Source organism: Podarcis raffonei, chromosome 3, assembly GCF_027172205.1.
Source record: "Podarcis raffonei isolate rPodRaf1 chromosome 3, rPodRaf1.pri, whole genome shotgun sequence".
In the NCBI taxonomy this organism is placed as follows: Eukaryota; Metazoa; Chordata; class Lepidosauria; order Squamata; family Lacertidae; genus Podarcis; species Podarcis raffonei.
In genome coordinates, this window is record NC_070604.1 from 98317937 (window position 1) to 98332564 (window position 14628).

The window sequence follows — 14628 nt, forward strand, 5'->3', positions numbered from 1 at the left end:
GACAGAGAACGAGATGGTTGGACAGTGTTCTCAAAGCTACCAGCATGAGTTTGACCAAGCTGCAGGAGGCAGTGGAAGACAGGAGTGCCTGGCGTGCTCTGGTCCATGGGGTCACGAAGAGTCGGAAGAAGAAGAAGAAGAAGAGTTTGGATTTGATATCCCGCCTTTCACTCCCTTTAAGGAGTCTCAAAGCGGCTAACATTCTCCTTTCCCTTCCTCCCCCACAACAAACACTCTGTGAGGTGAGTGGGGCTGAGAGACTTCAAAGAAGTGTGACTGGCCCAAGGTCACCCAGCAGCTGCATGTGGAGGAGCGGAGACGTGAGCCCGGTTCCCCAGATTACGAGACTACCGCTCTTAACCACTACACCACACTGGCTCCACTAAACGGACATGACTAAACGACTAAACAAGAAGTAGTAAACTGTGTTGAGGTTGTTGCTGTTGTTGTTTTACACACAAGCAGTATATTTTTTTTTTTGAAATAAATAAATAAACAAGTAGTAGCCAATTCATTCTCTTAGTGTGGAACCTGACTGAGCCAATGCAGGCAATTTATTTTCACAAGAGAGGTGTATATCAGCATGCCTGTGGGGACCCCAAAGTTTGAGAAAAACAGAAAACCCTAAGGGCAACAAACCTCTTCGAAATAACCTAAGGAAGGCTGAGCATGCTCAGTGAGCACAGAATGCGAACTGTGGTGGGTGTAAAGGCATGTTGCCCTTGAATGGACTTAATTGTCCCAGGATCCTTTACCTTTTACCTGGGAGGGGGTGTGACTAGCTTTCTAGAATCCTGAACCCAACATGTTGGCAGCATGATGTTGTGAGTACTAGTTGTTAGTGCCTAATTGTGCTACCTTTCTGGTTAAAAGAGAGGGAGAGACATTTCACCCCTTCAGATTTCCTAGAAGGAATCACTGATTGCCTATATGGACATCAAAGAAACGGAGCTGCTATTATTAATCTGTGTCATTTTCAAGTGGTATTCAGATTTAGTTGCAAGAGGGCAATGCACATAATAATAATAATATAATGAGTGACGTAACGGCAGCAGGAGATCAGCTCCTACCTCCACTGCTTTTCAACCCTCCCATTTAATGCTATATTTAGTTGTTTTTCATAAGTGCGCCCAAAAGCGGTAACCTAAAGGATTTGTGCGTCTGTTTTTAAAAAAATAAAATCACAGAGATAAGGCAATACTGATTTTTCCATGAAATCCGAGAACATTTTCTAGATGCTTACGGTTCTGATTTATTATTTCATTTGCATTCTGCTGGTGGAGCATAACTTAATTACCTCTGTAAAAGCCTATTTGTGGCTAGTGAAGGAACAGGGGTTATGAAATTACAAGTGGGTGTTTGGGAAGTTTCAATGGCTGGAACGTTGCTCTTGAACAGTCTCTCATTTTTTACACTGTTTACCATCGTTTCAGGAGCACATATGGGTACCGTGGATGAGTTTCTAACTTAGAAGGGCAAAATTGGGAGGTACAAGAAAGAAAACTGAGCCTTGCCTGAGGTTGTGCATAGTAAAGGTAAAGGTACACCTTGCCCGTACGGGCCAGTCTTGACAGACTCTAGGGTTGTGCGCCCATCTCACTCAAGAGGCCGGGGGCCAGCGCTGTCCGGAGACACTTCCGGGTCACGTGGCCAGCGTGACACCGCTGCTCTGGCGAGCCAGAGCCGCACACGGAAACGCCGTTTACCTTCCCGCTAGTGAGTGGTCCCTATTTATCTACTTGCACCCGGGGGTGCTTTCGAACTGCTAGGTTGGCAGGCGCTGGGACTGAGCAGCGGGAGCGCACCCCGCTGCGGGGATTCGAACCGCCGACCTTTCGATCGGCAAGCCCTAGGCACTGAGGCTTTTACCCACAGCGCCACCCGTGTCCCATGAGGTTGTGCATACTTAGGGCTCAAACACAGATCACGGTACAAATGGAAGTGTGGAGCCAATTTACAGTTTTGGGTGAATGCATAGAGGCCAGTAAACAGGGCTAGAGGGCATGATCCTGCCCTGCCCCTCTGTACAATCATAGCCACGAATTTGGCTCATGATCAGGGTTTACCTTTCATATCATCTGCCTACTGTAAGAATCTTGGGAATTGTAGCTTTGCGGAGACCAACAAGTTAATCTTTCGAAGCAATTCTCTGAAGACTCTGCACACTACTCTATTACAGCTTCAGCCCCTGCCCCCCAAATTCTGGGGAATGCCATTGTTGAAGATGTCAAGAACTTTCTGTTAAGAGTTACCTTAACGCCACTTGATTGAAGTGCAGCTCTCAGTGTTTCCTGGGGAGCGGGAATGATTCTGAACCCACTTCAACCTTGTAGTGTGGTGAGATACTCTGAGTCCTGGGTGCAGAGCAGACTTTATGTTCACCTTAGAGAGTCTCCATCTAGCAAAATGACCTGCCCCATGGTTATAATTCATGGAGCTGTTTGGGGAGTGTAGTTCCACCACGAGGTAATCAGTCTCAAGGCCTTCTCAAGGCAAGTCGGTTACTGCATCGAGATCAGACAAGTGCCTAGTGTTCTGATACTTAGTCAGTTCCCATTTTTGTTTAAGAAGATTTCCCTGGAAGTGTGACACAGCCATTTTATTAATAATAATAATAATAATAATAATAATAATAATAATAGTTTTATTTATACCCCGAACTTCCTGGATTGAAAACTGGGCTCAGGGCGGCTAACAGCAAATATAAAACATTGATTAAAATGTGACTCAAAAACAAACAGCATAAAATACAACATAAAATGCAGCATCAATTTCAATAAAATTCAAAAATTCAGGGGTCATTTTTTTTTGGGGGGGGGGATCTCAGTCAGTGGACACCAAATGATCACCTGGGCTAACTGGCCAAGTTGGTCCTACTAGGGCCAGCAAGGAGACTAGGGAAGAATTTAAATGTGGGGTCCCAGAAAGGGTTTCTTCATAGAAGAGGAAAGGGAAAAGGGAATGGAGGATCAGGCTAATTCAAATTGAAGGCCAGGAGGAATAGCTCTGTCTTACAGGCCCTGTGGAAGGAGATCAAGTCCTGCAGGGCCCTAGTCTCGTGGGACAGAGCATTCCACCAGGTTGAAGCCATCACTGAAAAAGCCCTGGCCCTGGTGGAGGATAGTCTGGCTTCCTTAGGGCCCGGGACCTTTAAGCTATTATTATTCATGGACCTTAGGGTCCTCTGCGGGACATACCAGGAGAGGTGGTTCCCATAAGAAAGAAAAGTCCTGTGGTTTTTTTTCTGGGCGTCCGCAAGGATACACAGTACTGGCACCTCCAGTTCCCCCGCTCCACGTGTTAAAAGTGTGTGGCACATACCGTAACAACTTTATGGTGAGAACCAGCACCTTTCTTTCTTAAAAATTTTAAAAAACTGATAATAACTATATAATTGTTGGACTGGTTTTGCGATCTTTGTGTACTGAGTTTGCAATCTCTTGTATATTTTTAAATCGTATTTTATGGTAGCCTGCTTAAGTATTCTTTTTTTGTGGTGAAGTGGCCTGCAAATAAATGAATAAAATAGTCTAGCATGGGCACAGTGAATCAAATCGTAAGGTCATAACTTCACTGTAAATAAGTATCTGTCTTACGGCCAGGCATTTTTGGCACAGCAAATGTAGCATGTACCCTGGCGCTGGCTCTCTCTGATTCACACTTACAATAGTGCAAAGTAAGTGCAAAGTGCATCCTGCCATTAATTGTAGATGCAGAAACAGACTGTCATATTCACAGCTGAGAATTCTAAGCTAGGCTAAACCTCAAGTCTAATATAATATCAACAACAGAACAGGCAGTTGCTCTCTAAGTTTATGGTAAGTCCATTTGCTCAAAATCTGCAGGGTTGTCCATCTCCTGTTCTATAATAAATGCCTGTTTATTCAGCACTGAAAAGTTCAGGATCAGGACCTGTGCCATCCTCAGGGTCCTTTCCAACGCTACAATTCCACGATTCTGATATTCAGGACACCAGGGTTTGGCTTTTGTTGTTGCTCCATTGCATTGCCACCTCAAATATGATTATTTATTTATTACTTGTATGTCCTGCCTTCCCTCCAGTGATCTCCATGTAGTGTACATGCCCCCACCCTTCTCTGTTTTGTCATCACAACAACCCTGTGGGGTAGGTTGGGCTGGGTGACCACAAATGGCCCACGTTCGCCCAGAGAGCTTCATGGCTGAGTGGGGATTTGAAGCCGGGTCTCCCAACGCCATAGTCTGACATGGGAACCACACTGGCTTTCACTTGCTGAGGTCAAGATTGCCCCAAAAGTGGGATTCTGTTGCTTCTTTCATTGGTTTGGGTGGTGTTGTTTGTTGGTTTGTCTGTGTTGTGTGTGTCACACACACACACACACAGAGAGAGAGAGAGAGAGAGAGAGAGAGAGAGAGTGTAAGGACTGAGCTTTAGGAACCAGTAACTGCGCCATGGTGTCAGAGGTGAACAACCAAGCCAGGAACCAGAGCTGAGAAACACACCCAACAAGCCTGGGAAATCATCAAGGCTCAGGCAATGTTTCCACCCAAACAGGAAGCCTTTTATAGCCCTCCCTGGCCAGGGAAGCCCACTGATTTCAGTGGGTCTTCATAATTAAGTCTTAATCCAATGCTGTAAAGCTAACTCAGTGGCCTTTGTCTAAGTAAGCAACTATCCCTCAGCATAATCTACCACTCAGGCTGTTCTGCAGAGATAATAATATACTAGCTGAGCTGCTTTGAGGAGAAGGTGGGACGCATACCCTACAACATTCCTCACATTAAACTAGGAACATTTCTCACTCACCCCCCAACTGACCCACCTCGATCCCCCCTCTTTTTTTGCCTTCCCCCTGAAGAGCATTTTCTATCAGAAGAAAGGCGAGTGCCGCCACCACTACAGCAGCGGGACACAGCACACACCGTCCTGAGAAAACCCCTTAATCCCAATTTTATTATATTTTATTCTTTCATAGATTTACAAAAAGAACAAAAAAACCCACACCAATAAATATATTTCGGAAAGGGTCTATATTAGACAAAGACACACAAAGCATTAAAAAACCAACAACATCAAAAATCATTGCGCTCTGACCCGCTTCCCCTTTCTTTCTACGCAGGGCAGCCCTGTCATCAGCCTACCACCTCAGAGCCGTCATGTCACATGGGGTTTGGCCTGAGTGGTGGCAGCCTCTTCCCCTCTTCCTTTTCCTCCTTACCCACGCTCCAGCAGCTGCTACAAGTTGCTCAAGGATGGAGGCCGGCAGTGACAGCCATGGAGAGGCCATGGAATATTCTCTCACAGCTGCTACTGCCACCACCGCTCAGGATGACTTGCCGGTTCATCCTCCTTACGGAGTGCAGTGGCGGCAGCAGTGGGAGTGAAAATAGGGACATTCCGGATTCAAATCAGAGGTGGGGATGGCTTTCGTAATTCTGGGACTGTCCCTGGAAAAGAAAATAGAGGCACTTGGAGGGTATGGACACAGTATGGAGGGTATGGAGGGTATGGACACAGTAAGCAGATAGCTGCTGAGGGGAACGAGGTCTATGCCAGTGCTATATCCAAAGCAGAAGCCAGATTTTCAGGGATCCAGCCGCTATTGTCAAGTGTAGCTGCAACAGCAAAGTGATAATACATTACAACCTTATCCAAAGAGGGGGATTTATTAACAAATGCATGTAGCAACCAAGAACACAAAAGGGAAAACGGGAATGGGAAGGTGTGTTGGCAACTGTTGTCCTTTAACATCTCTGAAAACATAGATGTTAATAACCAAGGTGCATCCAGTGAATGATAGATGGGTAATACATGATTCGGAGTACAGTTAAAAAAGGATTCATCTTGCTTACATGCTGTATGTTGAATTAGTTAAGGACGCCATAGGAAAGAGCACGATGAGCCATTGTCCCTGCAAAATTATAATGACAGCCTTGCTAACTACTGTATATTTATTATGCGAGAAAGGAAATGTCTGGTAAAATTCAGCATAGGTTAATAACACCCATATAGTCCTTCTTTTCTACTGTCTTGAATAGACCTCCGACTGACTTTTACTGGATTATTAGCGTTAATTGCATCAATTGCAATATAATTGATTCTTAAATACTATGTAGAAACCTCGTACAATTATGGAAAAACAAAAGTCATCTAGACATCTCAGATTTAGAATTCCTACACATTTAATTCCCGATAATCACCAGTCAGTTTGGATGTTAAGATTGCAGGGTCTCTTGTTTTCTTTCAGATAGGTTTTGACAGAATTGATAGTTTTGCAACATTTAACACATTGCACATGGAAATAATAATATTAAGGCTTCAATGCAGCTTGTAAAAAAAATGAAATAACTTTGTTTCTTAAATGTGAGGTGAACATCACCACTGAAGTATAGCCTAGAAAACACACACACAGAGAGAGAAAGAGATATTCATATGCAGTAGGGAGTTAATATTCTTATCTTACTTGCAGGGTTGGCGTAAGGATTGTTAAGATAATATGCACTACATATTAGTGTATGGCAGGAGAGATGAATTTATGGCTCTCCAGATGTTGGACTACAATTCCCATCATCCCTAACCATTGGCCATACTGGTTGGGGCTGATGGGAGTTGTAGGCGACCATCTGCAGAGCCACAGGCTCCCAACTTCTGGTCTAGGGTTTTGGATGTGAGATACTTTGCATGCAGATGGTCCTAGTTTCAATCCTCGGCATATCCAGCCAAACTGGAGAGCCAGCTGGTTCTTAGCTAGCTGGACCAATAGTCTTGACTAGCTTCCTATTATACGAAACAAAAACAAAGTAGAAAAATAAATCTGTATTTCCTGGTTGGTGAAGAATGAAATGCATTGTCCACGTGTGCAAGAATTGCTCTAGGTGATGCTTGTTAAAGTTACCCAGGCTTTTGGTGTCTGGCATGAAACAGACATGAAATGTTCGTGTCTTGGAGGCAAGAGTTCACTGAGGCATTAGTAGCTTCAACATTATTATTGTTGTTGTTTAGTCGTTTAGTCGTGTCCGACTCTTCGTGACCCCATGGACCAGAGCACGCCAGGCACTTCTGTGTTCCACTGCCTTGCGCAGTTTGGTCAAACTCATGCTTGTAGCTTCGAGAACACTGTTCAGCCATCTCGTCCTCTGTCGTCCCCTTCTCCTTGTGCCCTCCATCTTTCCCAACATCAGGGTCTTTTCCAAGGAGTCTTCTCTTCTCATGAGGTGGCCAAAGTATTGGAGCCTCAGCTTCAGGATCTGTCCTTCCAGTGAGCACTCAGGGCTGATTTCCTTAAGAATGGATAGGTTTGATCTTCTTGCTGTCCATGGGACTCTCAAGAGTCTCCTCCAGCACCATAATTCAAAAGCATCAATTCTTCGGCGATCATCCTTCTTTATGGTCCAGCTCTCACTTCCATACATCACTACTGGGAAAACCATAGCTTTAACTATACGGACCTTTGTTGGCAAGGTGTGCAAATTAATTGAAACAAAGCATGTTTTCTATCTTACTCGTAACCCTGTACTCAAAACAAACACGAAAAGTCAGTTGATCATTATGGTGTCGGAAGCCTGCAGCCAATAGAAGGAATGATGTACTCGCCACAATATATTGAGGTTCTACGAAAGAGAGTTATTCCAGAGCTGGAAAAGAGGTATCCTGACGGTACTGGGATATTGCAGCAGGACCTAGCCCCCTGCCACACATCGAAAGTGGTGAAGAAATTCATGACAGAGCAGCAAATACAGGTATTTGATTGGCCATGGAATTCCCTGGATGTAAACCCCATTGAAAATTTGTGGGCTATATGCAAAAGTTGCCTCCGTGCTGTAGACTGTACGACTATGGAGAAGCTCATTCAGGCGCTGATTCAAGTGTGGTACAGGGATCCGAAAATCAACAGTGACTGTTCAAAACTTGTAGACTCCATGCCAAACCATGTTCAAATGCTGCTTAAAATGGCGGAGGCCATATCTGTTACTAATGTACATATATGTGAGTTTTGTACATGTATATGTGAGTTTTGTACAATAACCTACATTGTTTGTTTCAATTAATTTGCACGAAGGTGTATATATGTATAAAAAGTTCTGAAAGACTGCCCTTCTTTCAGTAGAGTGGTATCTTTGGTTTAAGAACAGCTTAGTTTATGAACAACTTGGATTAAGAACGCTGCAAACCTGGAAGTAGGTGTTTTGGTTTGTGAACTTTGCCTGGGAATAAGAACATGTTTCGCTTCCTGTTGAGTGTGTTGCATTTGTAAATTGAGTCCTCCGCTGCTATGGGAAAGCACGCCTTGGTTTAAGAATGCTTTGGTTTAAGAACGGACTTCCAGAACGGATTAAGTTTGTAAACCAAGGTACCATTGTATAAGGAAGGATTACACAGAATATCGAGAAGCTCAGAGGCACTCAGCATTATTAAGCATCTATACCCCTTTGCAGTCAATTGGACATAACATTTCTTGCACTGCTGCTCATTCTGGTCATGATTCCTGACATGTTTCTTATTGGCTCATTCCAGGCTCTTTATTGGCCTTCCAGGAGTCATGTGGTGTGTTGTATGAGCTGACTTTCTTTGGGCATAAGCTTTTAACAGTCTCCGTAAGGCTAAATGCAGCACGCTTTATGTCGATGACATTGAACGGGACCCATTTTGACCATTGTTGGGAAGGAAAGCCTTCAAATGCACCGGCACTCCTCATTTGACATAGAGCACTTCCCACAGACTCTGCAAGTGGCCCCATTTTCTAGTGACTTACAAAAGCCATCCTGGTTTCTAATTTGATTCTGGAATGCCCCACATTTTCTTAGGCTGTCCCTATTTTCATTGGAGAAATGTTGGAGGGTATGGAGTTATCTGACCCCAAGCCATCTGAAGGCAGCATTGTATAGGGAAGTTTTAAAAAACGTTTAATATTTTATTATGTTTTTATACCATATTTTTTCATGTATAAGATGCTTTTTGCTAAATTAGGCAAAAATTGGGTGCTGTCTTATACACTGGTAGTGAATGCAGAGAGGGGACGTGCAGAGAGGGGACGTGGCAGCAGCAAGAAGATTGGCAGCGACGATTGGGTGGGTGATTGGTGGCTGCGGCAAGGCCTGCTGGCCACTGGCTGTGGCAAGTGGGCGGGTGGGCTGTTGGTGGTGGTGAGCGGGCAGACAATTGGCGGCTGCAGCGAGGTGTGCAATCGGCAGTGGCGGGCAGGTGGTGGAAGTGACCTCCCCCACCCCCCAAAAAAGCTAAACAACTTAGTTTCTTAATTTTGGGTTAAAAAAATAGGGGTCATCTTATACATGGGGGAGTCTTATACATGGAAAAATACAGTATATGTTGGAAGCCACCCAGAGTGGCTGGGGCAACCCAGTCAGATGGGCGGGGTATAAATAGTAAAGTTATTACATTCCTTCCTTGGAAGTCGAACGGAATCCGTTCCGGAAGTTCATTCGACTTCCAAAACATTTGGAAACCAAGGCGCAGCTTCTGATTGGCTGCAGGAAGATCCTACAACCAATTGGAAGCTGCAGAACCTGCACTAGACATTCGGGTTCCAAAGAATGTTTGCAAACCGGAACGCTCACTTCCAGGTTTGCAGCGTTTGGGAGCCAAAATGTTCGACTTGCAAGACTTTGGACTTCTGAGGTACAACTGTATTATTATTATTATTATTATTATTATTATTATTATTATTATTATTATTTAGGATGTCCCTATTTTCATCAGAGAAATGTTGAAGGGCATGTTTCACAGGAGCAAGCTGGGCAAAAATTTGGTTGCATTCTTGTACGGCATGTTATTATTTTGCGGCGAACGGTCCAACTTAATCTGTGTCACTTAAACATGCTGCAAAGCAGTCCTGCCGTCAAAAGGTTTCCCTGAGGAAAAATTAAGCCCTTGCAGGCATCAATTATGCAAAGACTACATCTAAGGGCACCATCCACCTTGTCCTCCTGCCTGCCCGAAGTGTTAAATAAATCATAACATCCTGTTCATCCTGCCGTCAGTGCGGGTGAAAGAAGTCATCGTAAATGAGGTCGAAATCACAGGGTCGGAGACGGCGTCCAAGTTTTTGTTTGCAAGAAGTAGCGACTCCAGAGCTTTTGATAATTCAGGTCCTCAAGGAAAGCCTTCCCCCCTATCTCAACTACTTCCTGTTAATATGGACCAGGGAGGAAATGGTCATTAAGCACAAGGAAGTGCCCACCCGTTTCCAGTCGTGTGCCTTAATTTGTCATGGGTAAAATTGGCACCTGGCGGCTTGTTTTGGCTCCTGTTCCATCCCTAATGAGGAAGTATCAAAATACTTGTAACCCGCTGTGTGAGGACTTCAAAGCCTTTCATCAGTGGAGACTTAAATGCATTAAAAAAAAAGCGGAAAGGAAACTTCTATGGCATTTCTTTTATGATGATTTTTTAATAATAGTGATAGAAGAGAAATGAATTAGTTAACAACTGCCCGTCGAAAAGTATGTTTACAAATAATGTTTAAATCGCTAGGAGTGATGCTGCAACTCCATCTTGAGGATTTGATATTTTGCCTCGATAGATATTGATGTTTGACAGTATTTGGCAGTTGCCATGGAAGTGTAAAGCACTCAAGTTTCGTCACATTTCAGACGCCGAAGCCTAATTTCAGAATCCAAATTCACATTTGGTAGGCTGGAGGATTTTGAAATGATCCACACTGCAATCCTTTATGGACCGCAGTCTGGGTTGGAGAATGCAAACTGAGAGTTGATTAGACATATCAGACCCAATCTTACTGTCAAGGAAGGCTGTAGCTGTAGCTCAGTGGCTGTAGCTCAGTGGCAGATCATCTGCTTTGCATGCAGAAGGTTCCTGGTTCAATCCCCAGCATCTCCTGATGGGGCTAGGAGAGACACTTTCCTGAAATCCTGGGGAGCTGCTGCCAGTCAGTGTGGACAACACCAAGCTGTTGTTGTTGTTTTATTTAATTAATTACATTTATATACTGCTAGATGGACCAGTGGTCTGACTCAGTAGAAGGCAGCTTCCTTTGGTCCTTTGTTGTTGTTTAGTCGTGTCCGACTCTTCGTGACCCCATGGACCAGAGCACGCCAGGCACTCCTGTCTTCCACTGCCTCCCGCAGTTTGGCCAAACTCACGCTGGTAGCTTTGAGTACACTGTCCAACCATCTCGTCCTCTGTCGTCCCCTTCTCATTGCGCCCTCCATCTTTCCCAACATCAGGGTCTTTTCCAGGGAGTCTTCTCTTCTCATGAGGTGGCCAAAGTCTTGGAGCCTCAGCTTCACGATCTGTCCTTCCAGTGAGCACTCAGGGCTGATTTCCTTAAGAATGGAGAGGTTTGATCTTCTTGCAGTCCATGGGACTCTCAAGAGTCTCCTCCAGCACCATAATTCAAAAGCATCAATTCTTCGGCGATCAGCCTTCTTTATGGTCCAGCTCTCACTTCCATACATCACTACTGGGAAAACCATAGCTTTAACTATACGGACCTCTGCTTTTTAAGATGCTGTCCTTTGTACTAACACAAATTATTGCCAAGTAGAAACTTATTCAGCTTTCTGTGCCTCTTTTCTCTTTGAGCCTTGTCCTCCCGCCATTCTCTCCTTGCCTGTCTGATCCCAGTCTGATCTCCCGCCTCAAGCCAATCTTGCAGAGATCACTAGTGCCTCAGCTCCCTTGCAGACATCAAGCTTGTGAGATCTTTTTTTCTTTTCTGCTAGAACCTTGAGATCCATAACGGGGCTTTCTGGTGGCGGGAGGGCACAGCACTGAACCAGCATCATGAACCACATATGATTCAGGGTTGATCGTTGCGCCAGCGATCTTGCTGTCTGTTGCACCTTCTCCTCCAGTTGCCATATGTGATGGGGCTGAGGTTGCAGCAGGGGCATAGGAAAGGGGGGCAGGGGAAGGAGGCCGCCCCAGGTACCATCATGTGGAGGGGTAACAAATTATCAACAATTACTGCCCTACTAGGTCGGTTCATAAAAAACTTTTTTTTAAAATGCCTGCTGCAAAGGTCTTATATTACTACACTAGGGATTATATAGATATATATGAAATGTCATGCATATCAGTTAACATCTTGACCCTCCTCCATGAAAATTCAGTGGTACCTTGGGTTACATACACTTCAGGTTACATACACTTCAGGTTACAGACTCTGCTAACCCAGAAATAGTACCTCGGGTTAAGAACTTTGCTTCAGGATGAGAACAGAAATCGCGTGGCAGCAGTGGGAGGCCCCATTAGCTAAAGTGGTGCTTCAGGTTAAGAACAGTTTTAGGTTAAGAACGGACCTCTGGAACGAATTAAGTATTAACCCGAGGTACCACTGTAGCTGTTTACTTGGCCGTTTTCCTATGTAGTGAAGGCTGAAATTTCAATTCAGTGGAGCAGGGTCAAGATATTAACTGATATGCATGAAATTTCAGATATAGCTATATAATCCCTAGTTTAGTAAAATAAGACCTTTGGAGCAGGCTTTTTTTTTAAAAAAAAAAGGTTTTTTTATGAACCGCCCTACTGCCCTACCCTCCGCTGGGCTTCCCAGGTCCTGGAAAGTCGGCCTATGTGAAGAAAATGAGACTAGGCCAAGTAGATTAGATAATACAGAGCATGGTGAAATCACAGTAAATAAAACCTCCACTTCAGTAGTTTCAAGCACTACTACAGGTTCCACATAATATCTGTACTGCATTGTTTAAGCGTGTTCTCCCTAACAGAGAGCATGTGTTGCGGTTGGGGGAACAGGCCACCCTGTCATGACTAGGCAAATTTGGTATGGAACCCTAGCCTTAAGGGGTTAATTGGGTTGCTGGGGAATTTTGGTTGTTGCCAATTCGGAGGAGGGGTCAGAGGCTTTAAATATAGGGGCCAGACGATGGGACGTCCTCTTGGCTGTTTTGCACCGGATCACCCGCCCTCCCTCCCTTTCATAGGGTGGTTTTTTGCTCGCTTGACCTTGCTATGCCTGTCATGGGGTCGTCCGCCTTGGAGCGGGGGCCTGGTAGGAATTTTGCCATTTGGCTGATTGGCTGGTGCCATTTGGTTTTCGCCTACTGCGTAGCAAATCGTCACAACTTGTAAGGTTGGCGGTTAGGCATTGGTTAAATTGGTGCTTGGAGGGGTAAGTGCCTATCCCTCCAAATGATGCGGAAAGGGAATTCCGTTAAAGGAATTCAGGGGCTTGCCATTCTTTTCGTCCTTGTCCGTGGAGCCGGACTTGGGCCGTGCAAGCCCCACAGGAACATGAGGGTGAGAGGTGAGGGACTGTTGCCCAGCTTCATTTTCTCACCCAATACTTGTTTCCCACGCTGGCTTCCGTTGGTGTCCGGAAGGCCAGCTCTGTCCCTGAGGGCAAGGACAGATAGTCATAACCAATGCCTAAGCAACCACTCACATTTTTTGTATTTGAATAAAGTTGTGGCCAAAAATTATGCCAAAAACCTTAAACAAAAATTGAAGTGTGAAGTGTGAATTATTTTGGGGGGTGGCACTGTGGGACTCAACACGCAACTGTGACAGCACCTGCACTTTGGAACTCCCCACCTATTGCAACAAAGCACGTGCCTTTGCTAGACTCTTTTCGGGCACCTGCTAAAAGCATTCTTCTTTAGGCAAGCATACCTAGATGCTTAGGAAGTTGAAGTAATTTCAATCTTAATATTTTAGCTTTTATATGTTTTAAAGTAGGATTGTTAATTTTTCTTGATTTTACTGCTGTGGTGTTTTTTTGTTTTGGTAAACCACTTTGCAGGTTTTTTAAAATACATTTTATTAAATAAAAAACAATAAATATAAATAAAATAACACAAGCCAAAACACAACCCATCCTGTAGATTTAAGTATCTATCCATAGTCGCCTACTTGTTATCAGAGGCCCAGAATCCACATTCCTTTGTAAGAAAATATGAAATAACGTAAGACCATTTTTGCAGGCAAAAACAAAAACAAATTTAAAAAATAATGTGTGTGGGGGGTGACAAGAAATTTTCCGTACTGGGTACCACCTGACCTTCCTATGCCTCTAGGTTGCAGCAGTGGTCCCACCTCCCTGGAAGCCCCACCAAATTCTGGGGTGGGGAGTCTGAATTGCTCCATTAGCTTCACAACAGGCTTATGAGAGGGGTTATGCTGAGACAAAGTGACTGGTCCAAGGCCTGACTTTCATGACTGAGCATGGATGTGTCATCACTGCACCATAAAACTGTCTCTTACCAGTTTTATGCAACTTTGTGCCATTTTAAGCAATTCGTTGACTGAGCCAAAGCTCATACGACTGACCGACTAAATTATTTTTAATTAACAGCCGTATCATTCTTATAAGTGTGGTGGCGTATTTTCAAGAACAGTGGAGCAACTAGTAAACAAAGAAATAAACCACGGCCATCCCTTTCGCCGCCTTAGAAATCCATGCCACCTCCCTGCCACCCTGGAATAAGAGTTTTTGCAAACTAATATTTACCAAGCAAATCCTGTCTTTTCCTGCCAACTGCCCAGGCATGTGGGTTTGGCCAAATTCACCGCTTAGACACACATCCAGCTCCTTCCCACTGAGCAGGTGAAAAGTTTCCTGACGTGATTCACCCCGCTGTGGTCTTCTTGTTTGCTGAATGTGATTTGGAAAGAATATACTTCCTCCACCACCCGCTTTCATTCTTACT